The 18,852-nt window shown below is 43.9% G+C and overlaps 1 protein-coding gene across 1 annotated transcript in view; it reads left to right on the forward strand.

Moving 5' to 3' along the window:
- The first annotated feature begins 13,301 nt into the window (after nucleotides 1-13,301).
- Nucleotides 13,302-18,852, forward strand: part of LOC110496640 (calcitonin receptor) — an 81,320-nt gene continuing 75,769 nt past the window's right edge. Inside the window, exon 1 of the mRNA XM_036953418.2 lies at nucleotides 13,302-13,728. The gene's annotated coding sequence lies outside the window, so the exon portion shown is untranslated. The remainder of the gene's footprint in view (nucleotides 13,729-18,852) is intronic.

Raw genomic sequence — 18,852 nt, forward strand, 5'->3', positions numbered from 1 at the left:
ATGCTTGCATTGTCACCATGCCCCTTCTCATCCAAGAGCTTGATACCTGTTTCTCTCCCTATCCCACTTCCTTTCCACCCTAAATCTTTAACTTTCTCTTATCTTGCTTTGACTGGGTTATTTTCAGCCCCTTCAGAACAGCCGGACTAGAGGAGGGTAGTAACCATTAAATTTTACATACACTCTTATCCAAAGCAACTTACAGGCGCAATTAGGGTTAAGTGCCTTGCTCGGATTTTTCACCAGCACGGCTCAGGGATTCGAACCAGCGACCTTTCGTTACTGGCCCAATGCTCTAAACAACTAGTGTACCTTCTGCCCCACTTAATAGATGGAGAGAGTTATGGCAGCACATTCATTACTTTGCTGGCCTTAGAAGGAAGTCAACAAACTATATTTACATTAACCTCTTTACCAGAGTCTGTATATACAGTATCGGAAAGTCAACACAACAATGTAATCTGTGATACAGAATACTGACACAACTGCAGGTACATTCCCACCCAATATACAATAACATGACATTTCCAATCTATTTTGATGTTTTGACATGAACCCTAACTTGCAAGTTTCTGTTGAGAAACCAACTCAATAGAAAAGTAACAATGTGTTCTGTTCACGCTCATGCATTTTTATTTAATGTGTAAATATTAGTTTTGGCAGCAGAATCGGTACACATGCATATTTTTATTGTTTTCAGTGTTGCTCTGTACCATGTAAGACATGACAAAAGTTTAATAAATCTTCTCATGTGGAGTTTCATAAAACAACCTTGTAGCCTTTCTTTCACCCCCACCATTGTACCTGCCCTGTGCTTTTCCCCCTTATTCAATCATCCCAATAGAGAAAAGCTGTAGCTCTGTGATTCGGAGGCTATACATATTTATGGAAGTCATCAAAAGGTAACTGCCAGCCCATTCAGCGTGGATATAAATAGTAAACGTGCAATATGTCTGGCTGGTACTCTATTAGGACTTCAGGGTAAATCATCCATTACCGAGGACGTGGTATCAGAGAGGATGTCATAAATGTGACTCACCACCTGGATTCGGCTCGTAATTTAACAATTTTATTCGTATTTACAGATGGCATACAAGTTTGTTATTAAGGCACATGGAAGTTCACATGTTCTAGAAGGCATTTCTGCCAAATAACTCATTTTGATAAAAAAAAAATATTTTTTACGTGAAGTCGTGACTTGCCACATATGCCTAGTTTCCTGAATCGGGTCCCAAATATACCTATCTATCTCCCTGTCCTTAGATGAGGTGACGGAATGCTAGCGTTGGAAAGGAGGCGAACAGTGACACAATTCTTCCAATCCAATTGAACACCCATGGACCAGAAATGGAGGAAGCATTAAGAAGGATTTAGAGGGAAAGAAAATGTTCCCGTAGTTGTATGTAAATGGTTACTTTGAAGTTTCCACTCCTCGCTTTTGTCAACAACAAAAAAAGACGCATTTCAGAAAAGACCGTTCCTAAGTTTAATCACATAAAAAAATGTATCCCTGTTTTTTGTCACTTTGTCATGAGATAAAACCACCAGCAAATGCCGCGAAAATGTTCCTTCTGTAATAGACTTAGTGATTTATTTTCTATTACAAAAAAAACCTCTGGGTTCGAACTCAGAGGAGTGCTCGAGCTGTGCGATGAGTTTCTAGTCAGGCCACTGTATTAGTGGCAGAACAATGGGTTAGGCAATTTACTGGCAATTCACTGTTTTATTTAAATTACTTTTATATAGAGAACCATGGATCCCATGTGCTAATCAGTCCATTACCTCATATGCTGCATAAGCCTGTTGTTCTAAGGCAATATTCAGTCACCATAATGGTAATTGGTTGGAAGTCTATAGAAATCAAACATTTTACACTTTTACATTTGAGTAATTTAGCAGATGCGCTTATTAGTGCGTTCATCTTAAGATAGCTAGGTGGGACAACAACATTTCACAATGGTATCAAGTACATTTATCCTCAAAGTACTTATCAGCAGTCAGTGCTAGTAAGAAAAGTATTTTTTCATAAAAGCGATTGCATGTAGTATACCAAATAATCATGTATTCGTTTAATAATACAATTGAAAGTGCTGGAAGCTCAAAGATGACACAGAGCAGTAACCAAAGTTTGAGGAGAACTTGGAGTAACAGAATTTTAGGCGCCTCCTGGTGGCAGCATTACACCCTTTACAGCTGCCCTTGGGAAAAATAAATAGGATGGACATTCCAAATGGAACCCTATTCCGTATATAGTGCACAACTTTTGACCAGGACCCATAGGACACTGGTAAAAAGCAGTGCACTAAATCAGGAATGTGGTGCCATTTGGGATACAAACACTGTATTTTGAGAAAGTAAATGTACATATTTATTTTGTGCAGAAAAGATTATGCTCCGTATGAATCTTATGACTATCTAAAAATGAAAAAGAAGAATGATCTGTAATACACATCTCCAATGCATTGCTTTCTTTTCTTATTATTTGTGTTGCTATGTAGGCAACTACATCAGGGGTAGGCAACCCTGGTCCTGGAGGGCCGCAGGCACTTCATACATTCTGATGTAACTGACTTGGAAGACCAGGCGTGTTGAATTCAGGCAGTCACTGAACTGATCAATTAGCTCAGTTGGTCAGGTGTGGTGCCTAGTTGGGATAAAATCCTGCAGTACCTGCGGCACTCCAGGAACAGAGTTGCCTACCCCTGAATTGCATCATTCAGTAGGCCCATTTGCCATTTCAAATCAAATCAAATCAAAATATTTATTAAGCCCTTCTTCCATCAGCTGATATCTCAAAGTGCTGTACAGAAACCCAGCCTAAAACCCCAAACAGCAAGCAATACAGGTGTAGAAGCAAGGTGGCTAGGAAAAACTCCCTAGAAAGGACAAAACCTAGGAAGAAACAGGCTATGAGGGGTGGCCAGTCCTCTTCTGGCTGTCCCGGGTGGAGATTATAACAGAACATGGCCAAGATGTTCAAATGTTCATAGATGACCAGCAGGGTCAAATAATAATATTCACAGTGGTTGTCGAGGGTGCAACAGGTCAGCACCTCAGGAGTAAATGTCAGTTGGCTTTTCATAGCTGATCATTCAGAGTATCTCTACCGCTCCTGCTGCCTCTAGAGAGTTGAAAACAGCAGGTCTGGGACAGGCAGCACGTCCGGTAAACAGGTCAGGGTTCCATAGCCGCAGGCAGAACAGTTGAAACTGTAGCAGCAGCACGGCCAGGTGGACTGGGGACAGCAAGGAGTCATCAGGACAGATAGTCCTGAGGCATGGTCCTAGGGCTCAGGTCCTCCGAGAGAGAGAGAGAAAGAAAGAAAGAATTAGAGAGAGCATACTTAAATTCACACAGGACACCGGATAAGACAGGAGAAATACTCCAGATATAACAAACTGACCTTAGCCCCCCGATTTAATAGACTTCAGGCCAGAGGTATTCAACTCTTAACCTACGAGGTCCAGAGCCTGCTGTTTTTCTGTTAATTAATTAATTAACTAACTAACTAATTAATTAATTAATCTGACAATTAATTGCACCCACATGGTGTCCCAGGTGTAAATCAGTCCTGATTAAAGGGGATCAATGAAAAAATGCAGTGGAACTGGCTTGGAGGTTCAGAGTTGGTTTTGAGGGCTTTATGCTATAGGCCTGCCTACCTCTGGAGGGGAGAGGATGGAGTAGGGACAGGAAGGTCATGTTGATGTTAGGCTGTTTATGTCTGTGTGTATGTATCTTGTTTATTTATAAAAAATATAAAACAATAAAAAGTGGAAAGCTGCATCACAGGATAACCACACAGGCTCCATGTAGACTGTGTTTCTAGTATCCATAATAAACCGAGTGGGCGTGTGGGATTTACCAGTCTATTCCTTCTAACCCCTCTATCTGTGGGTGGATCCGGTCCTCCGTCTGTAAGGACCTTTCTTCAGCATGACCTCACAGCTTGGCAGCAGGACCTGGAGCATAAACAGCCACTGGGTGGGGATCCAAGGCAACGTTTTACAGACTTCCACCCACATTTACTTCTGGGTTGAGTAAGCAGCAGCACCCCTCCCACTGGGCACAGATCAACATCTAGGTTTGATTTACATTTGGTTCAGTTTTCAACTAATGTGAATTCAACGTGAAATCAACAAAACAATTCACTATGTTATTGGATTTAGGTTTAAAGTTAGGTGAGTAAAAAATACTAAATGCTCTTATGTTGATGACGCCCACATTGAGTCAACATTATCACATTGCATTTGCGTTGAAATTACATGGAAATATTGATTCAACCAGTTTTTGCCCAGTGGACTCTTCTTCCTTTCATCCCTTCATCATGCGTAGGGCGTCGCACAACTGGCCCAGCCTCATCCGGGTTAGGGTTTGGCAGTCATTGTAAATAAGAAATTGTTCTTAACTGACTTGCCTAGTTAAATAAAGGTTAAATAAAAATAAAATAAAATGCATTTCACTCATACATCCCTTTGAATTATCCCCCCAACAGGGAATCAAGAAGTTTGGTCATGTCGAGGTGACTGATATAATAAATAAATCGTCCTATAGGAGAAGTACATTTTCTGACCATTGCCCACAAGCTGTGGCTGTCGTGTGTCAGTACAAAAATGTGTCCCAAATACCACCCTATTTCCTACTGTATATAGTGCACTACAGAGCCATTTGGGCCCTTGTCAAACTAGAGCGCTACAAAGGGGATTGGTGGCCATTTGGGATGCAGGCTAAACCTAACATCTTGTGACTGAGTGCTCTGGCTGTTTCCGTACCAATACATGGCATCACACTTTCCCCAGAGTCCATCATCCAGTGTTGGATTGAAATGAGTGGAGTCTCTCTCTCACCCCTGAGTTGAACTCTCTGGTCTGGTCCATGGCTGGGCTGGCCTGGCTGACCCTCCCTGCCTATCTGTCTCACCTCTTCCGTCTGTCACTTGACCATGTTAGGGAAACACAGATCCACTGTACTGTATAACTCTGCAGTAGGCTTTGTGAAAGCCTACTGGTCTAAGCCTGTCTGCCTCTAAAGCATGGCATACACTGCCCTCCACATAGTCTCTACGGTAGTGACAGATCAATAATTGGTCTGGAAACTAGACCACCACTACATAACTGAGGGTTTAGCTTTCACATTCGAAGAGCTTGGTATCTTAAGAGCCTAGTGCATAAAATAGTTCATGTGATTTGAATGTTCAAAGGATGTAATCAAAAGGTTTCATAATTTCATCTGAATGCCTATGAAAAAAGTGAAACTCCCCTAAATTACATGGTCTGCATTCACTGAACACTGAGTTTGATGATTAATATTTTATTTCAAATAATATGTGCTTATTCAGAGACTTTTGTATTATTATTGGCAGAAGCATATACCTTTAGTCTGTAGGTAGAATCTTCCTTCTCCCTCTATAGATACAGTCAAGCTGCACACATGCCTGAGTTGTTTTCTATCAAAGTAAAAAATGAAATAAAAAATGACTCCAACAAATCCCCTGAACACAGACACACACCAACACATTTCTTTAACCTAATGCATTTTCCAAAACATTCACAAAGTGAAATAATACTTCCATCTCAGCTCATACCGTCTTCTGTGCACTCCACATGGCAGCTTCCAAAGGTTAATGACTTTATATCAGAAAGGAAGTTCAGCCATTCTCAGCAGACAGACTTGGCAGGTAAACACACTGGAACTATTGGATTAGTTCATCTTAATAACGTGATATTCCATACTGACTTTGTGGAAGGAGGCCGCTGTATAGCGCTCCACATCCTGAGAGCTGAACTTAGAACCCCCTCAATAAGCAAGGTGTATGCAGGTGAGAGGTGTGGAACCATCCTTCTGTGATTACCTCTGTAAATCAAACACAAGGTTATTCTGCCTCTGTAGCCAAGCTCAGAGGAATGGTGACAAAATGCTGGCCTGACATCATGGAAGAGTGCCTCCAGCCTATGGGCATATACAGATGTATGATCTTAATTTGATCACCCTACTGCAAGAGAACATTCCATTTCTGTAGTTGAGTTGTAGTGGGTCCACAGCAAATAGAAGGCAGCCCACAGTATTGCCTCTCCAAAATGTGAGATTCATTGTGTACACGCGATAAGTCAGACAACATGTAGACTATAAAGGTCTTCTCCACCTGATGGGATGGAATTCTTTTGATCTACAGAGTTCTTTGAAAAGGTTCTTGAAAGAAAGTTTAATTTCTTATATGACAGTGACATGCGATGTGCGACACAGTACTTACCCGGCTGTGAGTACACCTGTGACTTTGTGCCATTTCAGAATCAAGTACCTGTAAATTCAACACAATCAACAGTTATTTGTCATTACAAATGCAAAATTGCACCGATTTAACTATTCACATCAACCACATTAAAAGTTGTTTGAGTTGGGGAACTCTCCAGATATTGCCATAAGGATCCTCTCTGTGGGGATGTGATACCCATGACATTATCTACCGCCTGCCGTCATTACGTGCCTCTATTTTCACCTCTAGAGCCTGAAATGTAGCATCGCCTCATGAAACAGGTGTCTGACTGGCTCCCTTTCCTCTCTACCTGGCTCAAACAATGGAAATGATGGGCTTAAGCTGGCTGAAGATATCTTCCCTGCTTGTGAAGGGCACTGGCCTCTCAGTGGCACTCTCATATCTTTTAGAACATGGAAACCAGTGGGCGGGTTTGGCTTTCTAAGAGGATGCTGTCTGATGAGGGGTCTAGTGAGGACAGCTTTGCTCTGTGTTTCACGCTGGCAGTTAACCCACTGTTCCTAGGCCGTCATTGAAAATAAGAATTTGTTCTAAACTGACTTGCCTTGTTAAATAAAGGTTAAATAAATAAAGAATAATAGTCAGACAAACCATATCTCCCTGATCTTTAATGGCCAGACAAACCATATCTCCATGGTCTTTAATGGCCAGACAAACCATATCTCCCTGGTCTCTAATGGCCAGACAAACTATATCTCACTGGTCTTTAATGGCCAGACAAACTATATCTCCCTGGTCTCTAATGGCCAGACAAACCATATATCCCTGGTCTCTAATGGCCAGACAAACTATATCTCCCTGGTCTCTAATGGCCAGACAAACCATATCTCCCTGGTCTCTAATGGCCAGACAAACTATAAATCCCTGGTCTCTAATGGCCAGACAAACCTGGCCTTTAATAGTCAGATGAACTATATCTCCCTGGTCTCTGATAGTCAGATGAACTATATCTCACTTGTCTATGATAGTCAGATGAACTATATCTCCCTGGTCTCTAATAGTTATATGAACTATATCTCCCTGGTTTCTGATAGTTAGATGAACTAAATCTCCCTGGTCTCTAATAGTTATATGAACTATATCTCCCTGGTTTCTAATAGTCAGATGGACTATATCTCACTGGTCTCTAATAGTCAGATGAACTAGTCTTGTCTTATCTTGATTATTGTCGTGTGGTAGAGTGCTGCGGGGAACAGAGCGGCACGTCTTGCTTTTCGTTGTAATCAGAGGGCTGATATAAATCCTATGCATGCCAGTCTCTCATGGCTAAGAGTTGAGGAGAGACTGACTGCATCACTTCTTATTTTTATAAGAAACATTAATGTGTTGTAAATTGCAAATTGTTTGCATTGTTAACTTACACACAGCTCTGACCAACACACTTACCCCACCAGACATGCCCCCACAGGTCTTTTCATAGTCCCCAAATCCAGAACAAAATCAAGAAAGAGTACAGTATTATATAGAGCCATTATTGCATGGAACTCCCTTCCATTTCATATCAAATGAACAGTAAACCTGAGAAGCTGGTAAGAAAGCACCCTAGTAGTATGGAATAGCCGCGGGAAGTAGGGGTGCTGAAGGTGATGCAGCACCCCCTGAAAAATCAAAAATTACTGTAAAGGCTTCTAGGAGTAGTGGGTGGAGGAGTCAGGCGCAGAGAGCAGGTAGTTCAAAACGTGGATCTTTATTCCAAGAACAGAGTAACGGTCACGCCACACATGAGGGCGCATAAATACTAAGTTCAACAACCAGGACGAAACTGTCCGGAAAAACGGAATCCACAATAATCCACACACCATGAACAGAAAAACAAGCCCGCACAAAACCGGCGGGCCTACCGGGTTTAAATAGCCCAAAACAAAACCCCAACAAGAAACAAGAAACTAATCAGACAAAACTAACTGAAACAGAAAAGAGGATCGGTGGCAGCTAGTAGGCCGGTGACGACAACCGCCGAGCGCCGCCCGAACAGGAAGAGGCACCGCAGGATTCGTGACAGTACCCCCCCCCCCCCCCTGACGCGCGGCCTCGAGGGCGACCTGGAGGGCGAGGCGCAGGGCGATCCGGATGGAGGCGATGGAACTCCCTTAGTAGCGATAGATCCAAAATATCCCCCACCGGTACCCAGCACCTCTCCTTCAGACCGTACCCCTCCCAGTCCACGAGGTACTGCAGGCCCCTCACCCGGCATCTCGAGTCCAGAATAGCTCATACCGTGTAAGCCGGGGACCTCTCGATGTCCAGAGGGGGTGGAGGGACCTCCGGCACCTCACCTTCTTGTAGGGGACCAGCTACCACCGGCCTGAGGTGAGACACATGAAACGAGGGGTTAATGCGATAGTAAGAGGGGAGTTGTAATCTATAACATACCTCGTTTATCCTCCTCAGGACTTTAAAGGGCCCCACACACTGCGGCCCCAACTTCCGGCAGGGCAGGCAGAGAGTCAGGTTTCGGGTTGAGAGCCAGACCCTGTCCCCTGGTGCGAACACAGGGGCCTCACTGCGGTGGCAGTCAGCACTCTTCTTCTGCCGTCCACCGGCCTGCTTTGAGAGTGTGCTGGACTGCCCTCCAGGTCTCCCTAGAGCTCTGCATCCACTCCTCCACCGCAGGAGATTCGGTCTGACTCTGATGCCACGGAGCCAGGACCGCCTGGTAGCCCAGCACGCATTGGAATGGCGACATGTTCGTGGAGGAGAGACGGAGTAAGTTCTGGGCAAACTCCGCCCATGGGACGTACCTCGCCCATTCTCCTGTTCGGTCCTGGCAATACGACCGCAGAAACCTACCCACTTCCTAGTTCACTCTCTCCACCTGCCCATTACTCTCGGGGTGATAACCAGAGGTCAGGCTGACCGAGACCCCCAGATATTCCATAAACACCCTCCAAACTCGGGACGTGAACTGGGGACCTCGATCAGATACGATGTCCTCCGGCACCCCGTAGAGCAGAAAGACGTGGGTAAATAGAGCCTCCGCAGTCTGTAGGGCCGTAGGGAGACCAGGCAATGGGAGGAGACGGCAGGACTTAGAGAACTGATCCACAACGACCAGAATGGTAGTGTTCCCCTGAGACGGGGGAAGATCAGTAAGAAAGTCCACTGACAGATGAGACCAGGTCCGTTGTGGAACCGGGAGGGGCTGTAGTTTCCCTCTAGGCAGGTGCCTAGGAGCCTTACTCTGGGCGCACACCAAACAGGAGGAGACATAGAGCCTCACGTCCTTGGCTAAGGTGGGCCACCAGTATTTCCAGTAATTGGCAAACCCTAAAAACCGCTGCACCTCCTTTAGCGTGGTCGGAGTCGGCCAATTACGCATGGCGTTAACACGGTCACACTCCATCACCACCCCCGAGGTGGAAATGCGATAACCCAGGAAGGAAATGGCTCGTTTGGAGAACACCCATTTCTCAGCCTTGACGTATAGGTCATGCTTCAGCAGTCGCCCAAGTATCTTGCGCACCAGGGAATAGATCAGGATGTCATCAATGTACACCACCACACCCTGCCCGTGCAGGTCCCTGAGAATCTCATCTACAAAGGATTGAAAGACGGCTGGAGCATTCTTTAACCCACACGGCATGACGAGGCCCGATGTGGTACTAAACGCGGTTTTCCACTCGTCTCCATTCCGAATACACACCAGATTATACGTGCTCTTGAGGTCCAGTTTTGTGAAAAAAAACGCGTTCCGTGGAATGATTCCACCGCCGTAGCGATGAGAGGTAGTGGATAACTAAACCCCACTGTGATCGAATTGAGACCTCGATAATCAATGCATGGACGCAGTCCTCCCTCCTTTTTTTTTACAAAAAAGAAACTCGAGGAGACGGGTGACATGGAGGGCCGAATGTACCCGTCTCAGAGATTCTGTGACATATGTCTCCATAGCCTACGTCTCCTCCTGTGACAATGGGTACACGTGACTCCTGGGAAGTGCAGCGTTCTTCTGGAGGTTTATCACGCAATCCCCCCATCGATGGGGTGGTAATTTGGTCGCCTTTTTTTAAAACATAAATGATGGCCAAATCGGCATATTCTGAGGGAATGCGCACAGTGGAAACCTGGTCTGGACTCTCCACCGACGTGGCACCGATGGAAACTCCTATACACCTACCTGAACACTCCTCTGACCACCCCTGAAGAGCCCCCTGTATCCAGGAAATGAGGGGATTGTGAATAGCCAGCCAGGGAATCCCCAACACCACTGGAAACGCAGGTGAATCGATAAGGAAGAAACTGATCCGCTCCCTATGATCCCCCTGCGTTACCATGTCCAGCGGAACCTTGGCCTCCCTGACCAGCCCTGACCCTAACGGTCGGCTATCTAAGGAGTGCACGGGGAAGGGTGGGTCTATCGGCACCAACAGAATCCCCAACCTACGGGCGAGTCCGCGATCCATAAAACTCCCAGCTGCGCCTGAATCGACTAGGGCCTTATGCTGGAGAGAGGGGAAAAACACAGGGGGAAAAATTAATACAAACATGTGACCAACAGGGAGCTCTGGGTGAGTTTGGTGCTTACTCACCTGGGGTGGCCGATAAGTGGTCCACCGGCCATCTCGACTCCCAGACGGACTCCTCCAGCACCGGTCTGAAGTGTGTGTCCTCTCCGCCCGCAGTAGGTGCAGGAGGAGTCTCCTCCTCCGGTCCCCCTCGATGCAGCCCCTCCCAACTCCCTCGGAGTTGGAGCAGGAGGGCTGGGAGGTGGAATTGACAGGACCCCTTCTGAACGCCCGCGGGCAGCTAGCAGGTTGTCCAGCCGGATCGACAAGTCTATGAGCTGGTCGAGGGAGAGTGTGGTGTCCCGACAAGCTAGCTCTCTGCGGACGTCCTCCCGGAGGCTGCACCAGTAGTGGTCCATCAGGGCCCTGTCATTCCACCCCGCACCAGTGGCCAAGGTCCGGAACTCCAAGGCAAAGTCCTGCGCGCTCCTCGTCTCCTGTCTGAGGTGAAACAGTCGCTCACCCGCCGCTCGGCCCTCAGGAGGGTGGTTGAACACGGCCCGAAAACGGGTAGTGGTCCCGAGCAGAGTCTGGGCCGTTCCAGACAGCGTTGGCCCATTCCAGGGCTTTACCCGTAAAGCAGGAGACGAGGAGGCTCACGCTCTCTTCACCTGAGGGAGTCGGACGAACGGTAGCCAGGTAGAGCTCGAGCTGGAGCAAAAATCCCTGGCACCCAGCTGCCGCTCCATCGTACTCCCTCGGGGGTAGCGAGACGCAATGCGCTAGGACCGGACGCCGCCGGAGGAGGAGTGGGTTGCGTCGTCTGTTGGGGTATGCACTCACTACTGTAGGTTGCTCTGTATAAGAGCATCTACTGAAAAGGAATGAATAGACCAGTTCAGTTTTCATATTGAAATAAGTTGCATTTGCAAAGTATTTGAAGAAACTGGCACACATATAGTGCACTACATACCTCCTTGGCTCTGGTCAAATGAAGGGCACTATGTAGGGAACAGATTGCCATTTCAAGCGCATCCCAGAACATGATTTTCTCTACCATGTTAAATTAACATTGTGGCATCACTAATGAGCAGTGTGTATTAAAATAATCACTGGGAGATGATGTGCGCTAGTTAAGGTTAATCTAATGATCTCTCAAAGACATGAACCAACACTCCTCGCATGCAGCAGAAAGGGCAAAGTTATTTTCAAAGTTGAAAGAAAAAACATCCATGAAAAGATTGTTTGCCCACCCTGTTCTCCCAAGTGGATTAACTGTCTGAGCGTTTTGAAAGTATCGCTGTTGTTTGAGATTTAGAGATGAATCTTAGAGATGACAAGACAATCATGCATTTCAGTTTAAAATAAGTCATAAATATGCAGCTTCACACCCCCATAGCCCCCTCTGTGTGAAGAAAAAGAAGAAAAAAAGAAGAAAAGAGGATGAAGGAAAAAAAAATGGTCGTTTTTTTGTACAAGAAAAATAATAAGAAGAAAGATGGTGATGATGATGATGATGATTCCCAGGACAAAGAAAATCCTGAAGATGACTATAAAGATTATGTTTGTTTATGCAGCCCTTCCTTTTTGCCTTTTGCCATAGGTAGGAGGACCATTAATTAAGAATGCTGCTTGTGCCTTGTGCCTTGAAAATCACAAATGCATCACCTCACTGAAAAAACATAGAATGATATACTGAACAAAAATATAAGCGCAACATGTAAAGTGTTGGTCCAGTGTTTCATGAAGTGAAATAAAAGGTCCCAGATATATCCCTGTTAGTTAGCATTTCTCCTTTGCCAAGATAATCCATCCACCTGACAGTTGTGGCATATCAAAAAGCTGATTAAACATCATGATCATTACACAGGTGTACCTTATGCTGGGGACAATAAAAGCCCACTTTAAAATGTGCAGTTTTGTCACACAACACAATGCCACAGATGTCTCAAGTTTCGAGGGAGCATGAAATTGGCATGCTAACTGCAGGAATGTCCAACAGAGTGGATGCCAGATAATTGGATGTCAATTTCTCTACCATAAGCCGCCTCCAACGTCATTTTAGATTGTCTGGGCCTGGATCCCTAGTGGGTGGGATTGGCTCCAAAGTGGGTGTGCCTATGCCCTCCCAGTCCCACCCATGGCTGCACCCCTGCCCAGTTATGTGAAATCCATACATTAGGGCCTAATTAATTAATTTAATTTCACTGATTTCCTCATATGAACTGTAACTCAATAAATTCGTTGAAATTGTTGCATGTAGAGTTTATATTTTTGTTCAGTATAGAATAAAAATATGAATAATTAGTTCAACATTTTCTCAACGAATCAATAGCCAATCAAAATGTTTTATAAGATAGCCTACCAGATCTACTGAGGAGGAAGATGATAGCAACAGCAATAATCAACCGGTGGGAATCTTCATTTCCATTGGGTTACACATTTATTACCTGGATTGTCCTTTTCAAGACTCGTGCCCAGATCAGAGCGCCAGTGAGAAGACAGAGCACAATGAGATGCTCGCACCTCGTCATGCAGTGTGTTTAACAGAGTGCTGAAACCTACGGGGCAGTGGCAATCGTAGGAGAAGCTCCGCCACATGCACCGTCTGCGAAACGGGAAGCGGCAGTTAGATGCACTTGGACTACCGGTTGGTGAACTGTCACAGAGTTAACGGCTACAGACGAGGCATTATCACAGCGAAAGCGTTAACCACGCGCCAGCCATAAAAAGTAGCCTTCATGACTGCAGTTCATTAAACAATGGCAATTGTCGCACTCGATTGATTTTATTATTATTATTATTATTATTATTATATCGAGTGGACAAATCTTCTCCGTTTGAAAAAATATTGTAATTTGACATTTCGTTAAATAGGATCACAGACAATGGAAGACAGTTTCAGAACAAGCTTTCCGTCTACATAGGCTGCAACATCGGGCTCTTCTGAAATACTTACTATTGGACCCCGATTACTGAATTTCAATCTTTCAACCCAACTTTACCAAGGTAATAGCTTTCAATTATCTTACTGCATTTATTTAATCACTTTTGGATTCGTATTCTTATTTGTCTGTCACTATCTCTCACTCCAGTAATAAAATAACATAGCCCGCTAATCAAGAGTTATTGATGATAGTTCAATTTTGCAATTTTTACATAAATAAATTGCCCCCTTGTTTTCAGTTGCGCAGCTTGTATTGAGCGGATGGCAGTGACCCATCATTAACTCTGTGTATAATGTTGGGTGATATTTGGCAAGAATAAGATCATGGGAACAAAATATGTTACAAACATCAAAGAAACACAATGGAAAATATTTGATGATTTAGCCGTGACTATAAACGGGCATAGTGTAAGTGTATTTCAGAATCATATAGTCAATGGATGGCATATTTGCTTGACCATATCACGCAACCGGTCTCACACAATTTAACATGGTTTATAGGGCTGTAGCATGATTTATTTAATATAAAAATAACACAAAACAAATAAAATGCCGTGGAATGTAAAATGCATCAAGTTTTAACATGTGTCATACCTTCAAAACCCATCCCTGCCAAATAGACTGATGCTGTTGACACATATTCTGGATTTTTCTTTGAGCATGATATGCTGATGTAGGAACATCGCTTATGTACAAAACATCGCTTAGCCTACAATTTCCCTTCCCATACTGTACATCCACAGTTCCTCTCAGTGGTTTGGGCAGATTTAAGGTTTCATCAGTTCTGTGTCCTAGCAGTGCCATTTAGAGGAACACAAGATTTTACAAGACAATTCAAGTTGAGCATTAATATTATTAATGTGCCTAAAGCAGCACCACTTTTCCCTCATGAAGAGTGTGTGAATGAGATGTGGTGATTGTGTCTGGGGAGACAGTGGCTGTTATCAACGACAGAATGCTGGACCAAAAGATAAACACAGTGGACTACCAAGCTCTTGTGTAAATCAGAGTGTGGTATAGTCTTAATTGTACCATACTGTGTCCACTCTGACAACTTGATGTGGACTTCTCATGACGGGACTAAATCTACTGATAACTGCCATGACAGAGCCTTAAACCGTTCCTCTTATACATCAAATCTATACTTACAGAGAATCAGTAAGGCTACAAGCCAAATGGCACCCTATTCCCTACATGCTGCACAACTTTGACCGGATGGGAAGCCTTGTTGAATAGATGAGTTCCGTTAATGTAATCATGTTTAAGGAAATGTATTACTGTCTGTCTGTCTGTCTGCCTGTCTGTCTGTCTGTCTGTCTGTCTGTCTGTCTGTCTGTCTGTCTGTCTGTCTGTCTGTCTGTCTGTCTGTCTGTCTGTCTGTCTGTCTGTCTGTCTGTCTGTCTGTCTGTCTGTCTGTCTGTCTGTCTGTCTGTCTGTCTGCCTGCCTGCCTGCCTGCCTGCCTCCCTGCCTGCCACAGATATGAAGGGACACTAGGACAGACAGACACACACACACATACACACGAACACACAGGCCGATTGGAGCTCAGTTGCATATGTCTGGTTGCTCTTTCTATCTGTGAGATTGGGGAGTAATACACATACTGTAATAATACAATACTGTGTGATCAGTGATGAGTGGAGAGGCAGATATGCCCGACTGACAGGACAGCAGATAGAAGAGAGTCTGGAGAGCAAGGAAGTAGATACAATTCAAATGAAAGTTAAACCTTGGTGCTGTCATGTCCCTGGGATGTGCCCTGGGAAAATGCCACACACACACGTGCACGTGCATGCGCGCGCACACACACACACACACACACACATACACACACACACTATACCCCCTGCAGCCATTTCCATTCTTCCATATTGTTTTTGGAATCCCAAACTGTAGCTTTAAATGAAATGTCATTGAAATGTGTTAGTTGTTGTGTGGACATTTTGTCCTTGGGCCTTTTGCGTACTGTAGATTTTGTGTAAGACATGCTTTCGTGCAACTTCATCTTGAAGTGGTTTTCTAAAATATGTTTTCTCTTTTATCGACAGTAAAACATTTTACTGCGGGCTATGTCAAGACATTGTCCAGCCAGAATGTGTTGAGTTTTCTTCCATTATAAAATACACAGTAGTGCATGAAGCTAGTGTGAGAGAATACAGCTCCCTTTTGGATACTTTTTCACACTGATGTGTGGATGCAGCTGCTCCCACAAACAATTAAGTCCCCATAACATATTAATGAAATGTATAGACACCGGGGGACCCTGAAGCATGCCTGGAGGACAACGCATAGAGCTAACGATGGCAGGATGTGAATATTACATTACAAGTATAATTGTTGCAATATGTGTGCTGTCAGTTTGAAATTAGTGCATATCACTCATGTTCTTGAAGCAACATGATCAGCTGTCTTCGAACTACCAAAGACATTTTTAAGCTGCTGGAACACAAAGAGGAGCTGTTCTCTCGGAATCTATTTTGAATAGTGTTGGGTGGTGTGCCAGTTCTCCTCACTCTAAGCTGTTAACCATTTCCAGTGATTGAGCCCTGCTGTGTCTACCTAACGTTCAGTCCTATATACTAAACTCCGGGATGAACTTTCCCTTAGGTATGCCCCTAGGATCAGCTTCCCCTCCCTCATTCCTAAAAAAAATGCTAAACTGACCCAAGATCAGTATCCCCCTGCTCTCCTATACACACTGTCTACCTATACTATACTGAACACCCGTCTGCATCAGTAGGTGGAGCTGATGTACAGTATAGTTGTGTGAGAGTGCTTCGATCACACTTGATCCTATGCAGAGCGTATGAGAGTAGATGAATAGGAGAGTAGAGATATAGGAGATTAGAGATATAGGCTGATTCTATTATGAGAGTAGAGATATAGGCTGATTCTATTTTATTTGTAATTTTTTTAAATTTCACCTTTATTTAACCAGGTATGCCAGTTGAGAACAAGTTCTCATTTACAACTGCAACTTGGCCAAGATTAAGCAAAGCAGTGCGACAAAAACAACAACACAGAGTTACACATAAGCAAACGTACAGTCAGTAACACAATCAATAACTCAAATAAAATTGAAAAATCTATGTACAGTCTGTGCAAATGTAGAAAAGTAGGGAGGTACGCAATAAATAGGCCATAGAGGTGAAATAATTACAATTTAGCATTAACACTGGAGTGATAGATGTGCAGATGATGATGTGCAAGTAGAGATACTGGAGTGCAAAACAGCAAGAGAGTAAGTAATAATATGGGTATGAGGTAGTTGAGTGTGCTATTTACAGATTGGCTGTGTACAGGTACAGTGCTGCTCTGTAAGCTGCTCTGACAGCTGATGCTTAAAGTTAGAGAGGGAGATATAAGACTCCAGCTTCAGTGATTTTTGCAATTCATTCTAGTCATTGGTAGCAGAGAACTGGAAGGAAAGGCGATGTAGTGATATAGGCTGATTCTATTATGAGTGTAGATATATAGGCTGATTCTATTATGAGTGTAGAGATATAGGCTGATTATATTATGAGAGTAGAGATATAGGAGAGTAGAGATGTAGGAGAGTAGAGATATAGGCTAATTATATTATGAGAGTAGAGATATAAGCTGATTATATTATGAGTGTAGAGATATAGGCTGATTCTATTATGAGAGTAGCTATGTAGGCTCTGATTCTATTATGAGAGTAGAGATATAGGCTGATTCTATTATGAGAGTAGAGATATAGGCTCTGATTCTATTACGAGAGTAGAGATATAGGCTGATTCTATTATGAGAGTAGAGATATTGGCTCTGATTCAGATGTAATGTAGTCCAATGAGGGAGTGGCATCGGTCTTTGGAAAGATTTTTATGCATTATTGTGATTTTACTTTGTGGCATTTGATATTTGTGTAAGGTGTACAATTAATTAAAATATAAATGTCAGTAATGAGTTTGTTTTCATCATGAAAAGACCATGGACAACCTCAGAACCCAGCCAAGCCATTCTTCTCAAAATGCCATTTCTCCCAACAATCCTACTTGGAGGCAATTTGCTTTTACAGCTATTTTCCTACTGTTGTTTCATTATTGATACAATGCACCCTAATGTATCTGTCATGTCTACTCCCACTCTCCCACTCTGGTGCTTGACATTGCTGGTTTGCTAACACCCGGTCCTGGCAACCCATCACTACGTACACCTGGCAACCCCCATTACGCACTCCTGGCAACCCTCATTACACACACCTGGCAACCCTCATTACGCACATCTGGCAACCCTCATTACGCACATCTGGCAACCCTCATTACGTACACCTGGCAACCCTCATTACATACACCTGGCAACCCTCATTACACACACCTGGCAACCCTCATTACGCACACCTGGCAACCCTCATTACGCACACCTGGCAACCCTCATTACACACACCTAGCAACCCTCATTACGCACTCCTAGCAACCCTCATTACGCACACCTAGCAACCCCCATTACGCACACCTAGCAACCCTCATTATGCACACCTGGACTTCATCATTACCCTGATTACTCACCTTTATCTACCCCCTAGCATCACTCTTCAGGCAGTATTGGTTCTGTGTTCATGTCCAGACGCGTGCTTGTTTTGTATCGCTCTACGTATGTTATTATTAATCTCGTCACCTGCTTCCTGACTCTCAGCATCATCGTTACGGTATCCAATCTAAAATGATTATGATCAGTGAGCAGAAGACGTGTAGATGAATGGAGATTACTCCTTCATATAAATGAACTAAGCCATACATATGCTTGTGGTTAAAACATGTTTTATTTTTTTATTTTATGTTCATTTGGGCCTTTGTGGAAATCTTTCTCTCTCGTTTATTAGGGATCGCCTAATAAACCCTGCCCCCTGCCCTTTCCAGACTATTACTTCCTCTCTGTGTCAATGTCATATCTCCCTTGATAGCTTTCTCGTTCTCTCCTGAGTAAAGGGCTCTAACTCTGACCATATTTATTTGACATTGTTTGTGGATGGAACTGTTCATCTGGAGAGAGCAGAGGGGATATTTATTGGCAGTGGTTCTCCCAACAACATTGGTTTTACTTTTGGATTTGAGTTAGTTAATGCACCATACTATTGGTATGTAGATTTCACTTAGAAATGTGAGGATTCAATTCAGCAAATTAGGAGACCGCTGGAATACTGTTGAACCATGCATTGTTTCTC

This window comes from Oncorhynchus mykiss, chromosome 18 (assembly GCF_057628025.1).
Source record: "Oncorhynchus mykiss isolate SJ-2025 chromosome 18, ASM5762802v1, whole genome shotgun sequence".
Lineage (NCBI taxonomy): Eukaryota > Metazoa > Chordata > Actinopteri > Salmoniformes > Salmonidae > Oncorhynchus > Oncorhynchus mykiss.